Source organism: Chionomys nivalis, chromosome X (assembly GCF_950005125.1).
Source record: "Chionomys nivalis chromosome X, mChiNiv1.1, whole genome shotgun sequence".
In the NCBI taxonomy this organism is placed as follows: Eukaryota; Metazoa; Chordata; class Mammalia; order Rodentia; family Cricetidae; genus Chionomys; species Chionomys nivalis.
The window spans coordinates 97,886,624-97,896,340 of NC_080112.1; positions in this window are offsets into that span (position 1 = coordinate 97,886,624).

The following is a 9,717-nucleotide window of genomic DNA, read 5'->3' on the forward strand; positions in this document are numbered from 1 at the left end:
CAATGGAAGATACCTCAACCTATAAAGTACTTTCCTTTCCAGCAGGAAGCTAGGTATGGTAGCACTTGCATGTAATCTCAACAGGGGGGAGACAGAAAGAGTGGATCCATGGGACTCCCTGGCGAACAACTGTAGCCTACATAGTAAGTTCCAGGCCAGTGGGAGACGCTGTCTCAGGAAAAGAGAGAATGAATGGATGAATGAATGAATGAATGAATGAACGAATGAACATCAGACAAAACATGAGGAATAGTACCCAAGGTTTTCTGCTGAACTCTGTATGTACACGTATAACACACACACACACACACACACACACACTTGTAATGAATATGCACACACCCCAATATGTGCATATATACTCCAAAAAATCCTGTACATTAATGACAAAACAGTTTTGTTTGTTATAAAAACATAAACTTGGGGTTGGGAAGATGGATCAGCTTTTCCACAGGACCAGCATCTACATGGTGGTTCATAACCATCTGTAACCCCAATTACAGAAGTTCAGAAATTCTCTTTTGGCCTCCAGGGGCACCAGGCATGCATGTGGTACACAGACAAGTATGCAAAATTAGAAAACATAATTAAAAGAGAACAACCCAGATTTCCTCAAATACATGAATTACTAAGTTACCAAGCTTTATCCATATTATGAAATTCTACCCAACAATAAAATCTACTCATAAATGATAACCTAGTTCAATTTCCAGGAAAATATTATGAGTAAATTAGGCAATATCAAAATGTCTTATAAAATATTATTTAATTAGCGAATTAATCAGTTTTTGTTTTGTTTTGTTTTCCAAGACAGGTTTTCTGTGTAGCCCTGGGTATCCTCGAACTTGCTTTGTAGATCAGGTTGCCCTCAAACTCACAGTTTTGTCTGCCTCTGCCTCCCAAGTGCTGGGATTACAGGTGTGCACCACCACTGCTGGTATATGATTGAATTTAAATAACAATATTGAAATGAAATTATGGAGACAGAGAAGATCATAATGATTGCCAGGAGGTTATAAATGCAGAGCACAAGAGTATGTTGTAATGATAATTTATCAGCAAAAAACATACCTGTGTTGATGCAACTTTGTAAACTTGATTCTGCTGGTGGTCATAGGAATATGTATGGAAAATATGAAGAACTAAATACAGACAGAGACAGAGACAGAAAAATGAGTACATGTAAGACAAAAAAATCAAAATAAAAATGATGGATTGCATGTCAATTTCCTTGTTGGATGCCATACTATGTATTAAGTATGTACTACAGTTCTCAAGAAATGTTTAAAGAAAATTAAACAAAAGTTATATGTTGTATTTTTCTTTACAACTGCATGTGAATCTATAATTTAAAAATAAATCTTTAATGCTGGGTAGTAATGGCACATGCCTTTAATCTCAGAACTTTGGAGTTCGAGGCCAGCCTGGATTACAAGTCTAGGAAAGCAAGTTCTAGGACAGCCAAGACTACACAGAGAAACCCTGTCTTTTGGGGGCGGGGGGGTGAGACAGGGTTTCTCTGTAGCTTTGGAGCCTGTCCTGGAACTAGCTCTTGTAGACCAGGCTGGCCTCGAACTCACAGAGATCTGCCAACCTCTGCCTCCCAAGAGCTGGAAGAAACCCTCTCTTGAAAAACCAAAAATAATTTTTTAAAACACTAGTCATTTAATTCTTTTCAAATAAACATATCTTTATATAAACTACAACTGTACATAGCAAGGCTCTTCTGCACATGGGTAATATTTTAACAATAAAGAAATGAAATTTTAAGAACTTTTTTCTTGATATTGTGAATTTAAGTCATTATATTTATTTATATCAACTTGGGGAAGGGGAAGGTTCTTTGACCTCCACCTTTACCAAAATCTGTATTTAAAAAGCCCATTAATAATGAAATAATTCTCATATCAGCAGAAGTGGGAGATGTTAGGTTAGTTAGGCCTCTGTATGAGCTCTTGCTCTGAAAACTTACTTGGCACCTTTTTATGATATCAACATAAAGGTTTGAGTTTTATGAGGCTAAAATTAAAAGCACCGGTAAAAAACATATGCAGTATATTAGATTGCTAGGTAACAGATGTGTTTCTTTCTCGGTCCCTTACACAGGAACAAGAGAGAGGAGGGAGGGAGGGAGAGCTCACATCAGCCAGTCCTGAAACAGTTCCATTCCTGTGACTATGTTTAATAATAGAAATATTCAAAACATTCCTCAGAGGCCTATACTCTTTGAGGGGGGTATTTGATTTAGTAAAAAAAATAAATAAATAAATGCTGTAAGATTGTAAGATTCATCATTGTTACCTTTTACTACAACTATGGATGATATGACCATCGAGAGATACTAGCAGTTTTGCAAAAGTTATGAACTTGTGATTATTTCTAAATAAATTTTCTTAAAATATAAAGGAGTGAGATGATCCTGAGGTTCTTGACATTTACTATTTATTATTATTATTATTATTATTATTATTATTATTATTATTATTTCAGGGGATGGAGCTCAAGACCTTGTCTAAGTTAAGCAGGTGATTTATCAGTAACCTATATCCTCAGCCCTTGGTTTATGATACGAAGTATCATTATGTAGTTCATGCTGGCCTCAAATTTATAATCTTCCTGCCAAGGCCTCCCAAGTTTTGCAATTACAGATGAGTGCCACTGCACTTGGCTCTGACATTGTAGAAAAAGTGAAAACTGTAAAAATTCTATTTCTTCTCTCCAAACCAATGTCCTGAATTATTTTCTTAAACAATCAGAAGCAAGTGACACTCACTGTAACACTATTGAAAATAGCCAGATTATGGATGTGCCCATCAGCAGATGAATGGATGAATGAAATGTAGTGTATATGTTCTGCAGACTCTTATTCACCCTGTCATAAAGAGTAAAATTTGACATTTGGAGGGAAATGGATGGAACTGGCCCCCTTCGTGTTAAGTGAAATAAAGCAATTTTACAAAGACCTAGAACGCATATTTTTACTCATGTGTACAATCTGCAGGCAGAGTCGGGGGAAATGAAAGTGGCATGGGAATACGATGAGTGTAGCAAGGGAAGTGGACAGAGTGGGGGAGTCAAAGGAGGGTAAGAACTGATGTTGAATATGGTAAATATGCATCGTGTGCTTGTATAAAATTGCCATGAGACCATTCAATTTGCACAATGAATTTATACTTATAAAAGGAAATTATTCTAGATAATATATAAATCATTTGTATAGCACTATTAGTTAATTATTATTCCATTTGAATATCATTTATTAACAGGAAATTCATTACTGATCAAAGCAGCCCTATCTATGTAGAGCAGATCTAATAATTTAAAATTCTTTCTTAATGCTGTTCTGAAATCGTCCTCCTTATAATTTCACCTGTGGTTCATATTTTTCACGACTCATCCTTCCCAATGAAATAACGCATTTTAGTGTCCTCTTTATTATATTCAAATACTTTATTATTTTTCCATGTGGGCTAGGAATTGCAGCAGGCAGCTGATAACCCCTCTTTCATCCCAAGAGCTGATAATAGCTATAATTTTCTGCAGAGACATCAGACCAATAATCAGCATGATTTCACAAATTCAACAGCATATAGTGATAATAACATAACTGTACTTCAGATTTACATAACACCTTATCTATGAAAGCAGCTTAACAAGGCTGGTGTTGGTGCCTTTTCTGTCACATAGAAGCAAGGAGGTTCTTGTAAACACCTTGTCATTTTAACTTACGTCACTTGGATAGGAAATTTCCAAATTTGTGATTTTTCATATCCACTGCATCTAAAAAGCGGAGGGTGAAAATGTATGGTGCAGAACGGCATCCAGGTGTAAGGGATTAACAATCCTTTGGATTTTCTGGGAATTTACATGTAAAATCCTCATTAATGCTAATGTGAATTCTGGACCTGTGTAAATCTTCTCTATCAATGAGAAATGTGCAATTTGGAGGGTTTCAATTGGCATATTCTATTAACTCTCTGAAATTCCTAATTGATTTCCCTTTTACTCACTGCCTTGCCCTCCTTCCTCATCCTACTGCCTTGACAAAGGGAAAATATATTTTTCATTATGAAAGTCAACGCAATTCTTTCTCCTTGACCAAGCTCAGAATGAGAACTGTCAGTATGACCTGACCTTTTAAAACCTTCTTTCTCAGCCAAATCCTCTGCTCTTTCTGGCTCCCATGTGACAGCAAGGGCTTCTGGCCCCTGGGGCACTAAGCACTCATAAAAATCCCTTCTTAGTAATTATTGTTATTATTTCCCATTTGGTAAGTGGCAATATTGTTCATCTAGGCTAAGAGGCCACATCCTGTGTCAGCCTCTCAACAACTTATGGAATCATGCTGACAGTGTTTCAAAATATAAACTTCTGTCCTTGGGGGTTGGTATGTGGTCTTTGAGGGAGTTCTAGATTGTCACTTTTGAGGAATAGATGAAAGTGGGTAGAGAATGCAAGAGGGAAGGGTGACATGCAATTGTGACAGAGGAGAGTTAGCAAAGGAGTGAGGTGGTCATCCAGAAGGACCTGGAGGCCCTGAGAGCCAAGTGAAGGCTAATGCAAGCACCCAACAACTGGAGTGAAAACAGGGAGGTACAAGCCAAAGGCCAGGGGAACCAGCTAAGCAGGCTAGATTCAGGGCACAAAAGCAACCGAGGGTTCCGAATATTTACATAGTTAGAAATCTAGTAAGTAGGTTAGTGTGGAAATTCAAGAAACTTAGTAAATCCCAAGAGAAATCCCGGAAAACAAAGGGGAGCAAGGAAAAGTGACAACAAGGAAAAGAACCTAGATAACACAGCCGCTTTGACTTGCCCTGGGCAAAGGGTTTGTGGGATTCTCGTGAAGACAAGAGTCCATTCTTGTAAAAGCCAATCTTAGCTGAGCACATAACTGAATATATCTTAGACAAATACTACCTTGTCCCAGAAACATCTTGATTATGAACAGATTCCCTCAGGGGAGATCCAATCACACTCCAGCGTGTGTGAAAAGCACATGCCATGGTCCCATTATCTTCAATGCTTGTGAGCACGAACATTGAATTATCTTTTAGCTTGACAGGTTCAGCTTATTTTACACACTTCTGAAGTATCTACTAATAAGGAAGTAAATAAGCTACATTGTTTTAAGTTATATTGAGCAACCAACCTGTGGGGTAAGAGGTGTCCCTAGAATTTTCAGGGGTGATTGTAAGGCACCAGTTCTGTTGATCTTTGTGGGTAGGAAGTGTGTATATAAATCATTTTAATATGTTTAACTTTTAGATGCAGATAGTTAAATTAATCATATTTTATGACACATAATTACAATTAGTTACTAGTTTTATCAATTAATTAGTTCATTAAGTATTATCCCATTCCAACCTGTTGGACCTCACAAGGCCTGGGCATGAGGCCCAGTGTGTAACTTCCTGAGCCTAACTCAAATTTGGTGACCTGTCTTTGGCCATAATTTCCGCATCTGAGTGACTCAGCACAACCCAACCTAAGACCGCCTCTGCCCAGCGACCGTTAACATGGTAAAATATTATTGGCCCTGATTCCCCTCTCCTCCTTACCCCATCCCAAGACTCCCACTCCTTATCACAACCCTATATAAGTTCCTGGTGATACAATATAAGGAGATCCTGCTTTGACAAGACGTTCACTCAGTGTTTCTCTCCAGTGGCCGGGGGAGGTCTGGGTAATCAACACTCACCATCCTGCTTAGCCCCAGGGAGAGACTGACTGGACCAGCTCTGCCCCTGCCCTAACTGCTGGAGATCCCCGCACAAATCCTTTTCCTGTAGGCAACAATTTTAACATGTTGTGTTTAAAAATAAGTTTTGATATGTGTGTGTTAAGTAACCCTTACAATTTTTATTAAGGTATAGATAGATACTAGAAAATGTATAGATTTTAAGTTGTCAGTTCTGGTAGTTAACCATGCCCTCCATTTGAGTCCAGAGAAAAAGAGATTAATATGTACTAGAGAAGTAGGGTAGTTATTTTCTGTAGAGTGGGAAAGCCCCCAAGCCTCTGGAAGCTCAGGAAGCTTATGACCCCTTAGAAAAATCAAAGTGCCTTTCCCCAAGGCAACATGATCAGTAAGCAATTGCCAGGGGAGAAGTGACTCTCTCCATGAGAGCTGCCTGTAAGTTATGCGGGAAGATCCACAGATGCAACTTTCATTGCTCATGACTCGGGCTGTCTTTTTGAAGATACAGATATCTTTGAGTCATCCACATTCCTGTAAGTAACCCCAATAAGCACACTGGTTCACTAAGTTAGACGTGGGTGATCATTTCTTTGGTCTGTCACTGAAGTTTGTACACATTTCGCTGGGAAAAAAAATAATCCAAATGAAACCCAAAATGTTTTCCTGGAGGATTTAGAATTCTGATAACCCAAACTACATAATTATATATTTAAAAAAATCACATCCAATAAAATGTAATGGATAAAAAATAATAAATCTCCCAGGATGACTATTTCCTATTTTCTGATCTTCAGTCACTCAATCAAATATATATTTCATGAGTACTGTGTTGCAGACATTGTGAATTTAATGAAGAAAATGAATAAATCTCTTATCCATATGTTCCTTAAAGTAGACAAAGCAGAGCAAATATTAATTAGAGCAATCACATAAATATATACAACTTTATAGTACAAGAGAAGTACATAAATTACTATAGAGCAGGGACAACTGATCCATCTGAAGGCTCAGACAAGGCTTCCTAGAGCTTCGATCTGTGAAATAGGAGTTCAACAAGCAGTGCCTGAAGCGGGGATGGAAAGGAGAAGCCGTTAGAGAGGAGTATCACTATACTCAAAGACCTTAAAGCCAAGCAGGAGGAGACATGACAAAATCTAATATGTAAAAGGCAGCCAATGCAGGCAGGCAAAGGAATGAGAGGAGCAAAACACTATTTGGGGTGGAGCCCTTCCCTGCTCACCCCACCGAAGAATCACCCCCTTGTTTTATGCCTACTTTCTCCCCTTCAGACACTCTAGCCTTTGATGTAGGAGTGTCTTCTAACTATCTGTTGCTTTCATTGGTTAATTAATAAAGAAAACTGCTTGGCCTGATAGGTCAGAACATAGGTAGGCAGGGAAGACAGAACAGAATTCTAGGAGAAAGAAAGCAGAGTCAGTCAGTTGCCATGAAGCTTCGGCCCAAAATGTACGTAGGTTAGAATCTTCCCGGTAAGCCGCCACCACCTCGTGGTGCTACACACATTAATAGAAATGGGTTAATCAAGATGTGAGAGTTAGCCATTAAGAGGCTAGAGAAAATGGGCCAGGCAATGTTTAAATGAATACAATTTGTGTGTTGTTATTTCAGGTGTAAAGCTAGCCGTGCAGGACGAAAAGCAGGCCTGCTCGCCTCACTACAAGCCTTCATCTTGTCCTTTCACACTCCTCTCCAGAAATGACCATTTGAGGTACATAGTGCATTCCCTTTAAGACTTTTGGGCTTTAGGTTATGCATTTTAGCTTTACACTTTGTTTGCTGTCAACCTCTTTATGACAGATTATCAAATTTATCATAGCAGAGAGTTTTATCTATTTTTTCTCACCTTGCATGCTAGTCTTTACATACACAGGGTTCAGATCTTGCAGAGTTAATTTTTATTTCAGTCTATATGTAATGAGAAGCCACATAAGAATTTTATACAAGGCAATAGAATTTCATTTAAAATTTTAACAACTTTGTTAGTGAATATTTTATGGACATAAGAATGGACTTCAAGGAACAAGTGCCCCTTGTTATAATGGAAGTGACAGCCTAGAACAATGTGGTGCTTGTGCTGGTGGTGGTGGTAGAAAAGGATAGACAAAGATATATAAGGGAAACTTTCTGGAGTATCCTCAAACTACAGGTCATAAATGAAGTGTGTTCATTACTCAAAGGTGGATGAATTCGGCTGAGAGAAGGTGCTGTCAGAACCCCGAGCAAAGATCCCATCAGGAGTTGCCCAGTTTTTTTTTAATCATAGCAATCCGACCCTGTAGCTTCAATTTGAAAAATTCTATAATCCAGTTGAAATCCTACTAGATATGAGATTTTCACTAAGGCACAAAGCATTATATTGAATATATTGGGAACCGAGTTGTCAAAGCATTATAGGAACTTCTAAATAATGTGACTTTCAACTAGGAACCTGAGCATTTAACAATAAATTAACACAACTCGAGACCCATGAATCCAAATGGTAATGAATTGTCTACACTTTGTAGTCCAAAGATCAGTCATTTCCCCCTCCAGAAAATACTATGATTCTATTAGTAGATAATATGCTTCAAAGAGTGGTTTCACGTACACAAGCTCCAGTTCAGTAGGAAACAATTGTATGTCAATGTTTCTGAAATGCAATTACAGTTTGAAAAAAAAATAATTTTAGTCCTTTTGTTGTGCTAAGTATTTAGAAGAGTTTTACCCAGGACCATCCTCAATATATAATCCATAAAGGAAAGAGGGACATTTTACCTCATATGCTATGCTAGGCAGGTTCAAAGGGCTTTTAGGGGACACATCAAACCTTAAGTCCCTATTCTTCAGGGATTAAATTATTTTGGTTAATAATAACATCTATAACTTCTAGTCTGTTATACTTTGAAATACGAATGCTATGTCATGAAGATAGAGTAATCAAGCATTGCCACTGAACAGGCTTGCAGGCTAAGTAGTAAATTCATAAGATTCCCACACAATGACTAAATTGGGACGAGAGCTATCTAATTCTAGAGTTTTTTTTCTTTAGATTTTTGAGTTATGTGGGGATCTAGAGGATAAAATGCTACACTGTGGAATTAATGCTAAAATACCAATCCCATAATAAGAGGCTTAGGAGAAGCCTGGAAGGGATGGAAGACAAGACTCTCATGTGGAATGCTCAGCGAATATCACTAAAGCCAAAATAGTGGTTCCCAAGTGTGTGCTTGTGAATTCATGCCAACTCACGCTGGGGATTTATTTGACCAAGGTGAAATGAGAAGAATGTAGAAAATGTGTGCTGTTCATAGCCCTAAAATCACTCAATATTTCATTGTGAGCATATGTTCTATTTCCCTCTTTTTAAAAAATATTCTTTCATAAAATGAGATTATAAGCCAATGACATGTAAGTTCTGCTTTTGTGTATTTACTTGACAAGATAATGTGTTGGTAATACTGTGCCAATCTATTTGATAAGGTGTGGAAACATTTTCAATTAATTAAATATAAAGTTGGTAACGAATAACTTAGATGGTTTTATTTTGGTTTGTTTTGGTTTGGGGGGGCGGGATCTTCTGTAGTCTAGGTTTATCTCAAATTAGCTATAACCTTGAACATTTGACTATTCTATCTCTACCAGGTGGGTACAGGAATTATAGGTATTATACAACTATTCTGAAATTTATGCTCTGACATGGGCTTTCTGATGCTAAGGAAGTACTCTACTAACTGATGTACATTTCCATCTCAGACATAACTGTTTTAAGATTCACACACTGTGGTGATCCCCAAAGGAAGTGGCACTATTAGGAGGTGTGGCCTTGTTGAAGAAAGTACCTCACTGTGAGGGCCGGCTTTGGGGTCTCTTGCTGGAGTTTCTCTCAGTGTGACTGTCAGCCAACTTCCTGTTGCCTGCAAGATGTAACACTCTCAGCTCTAGCACCACATCTGCCTGCATGCTGCCATGCTCCCCACCATGATAATAAGGGCTGAACTCTGAAACTGTAAGCAAGGC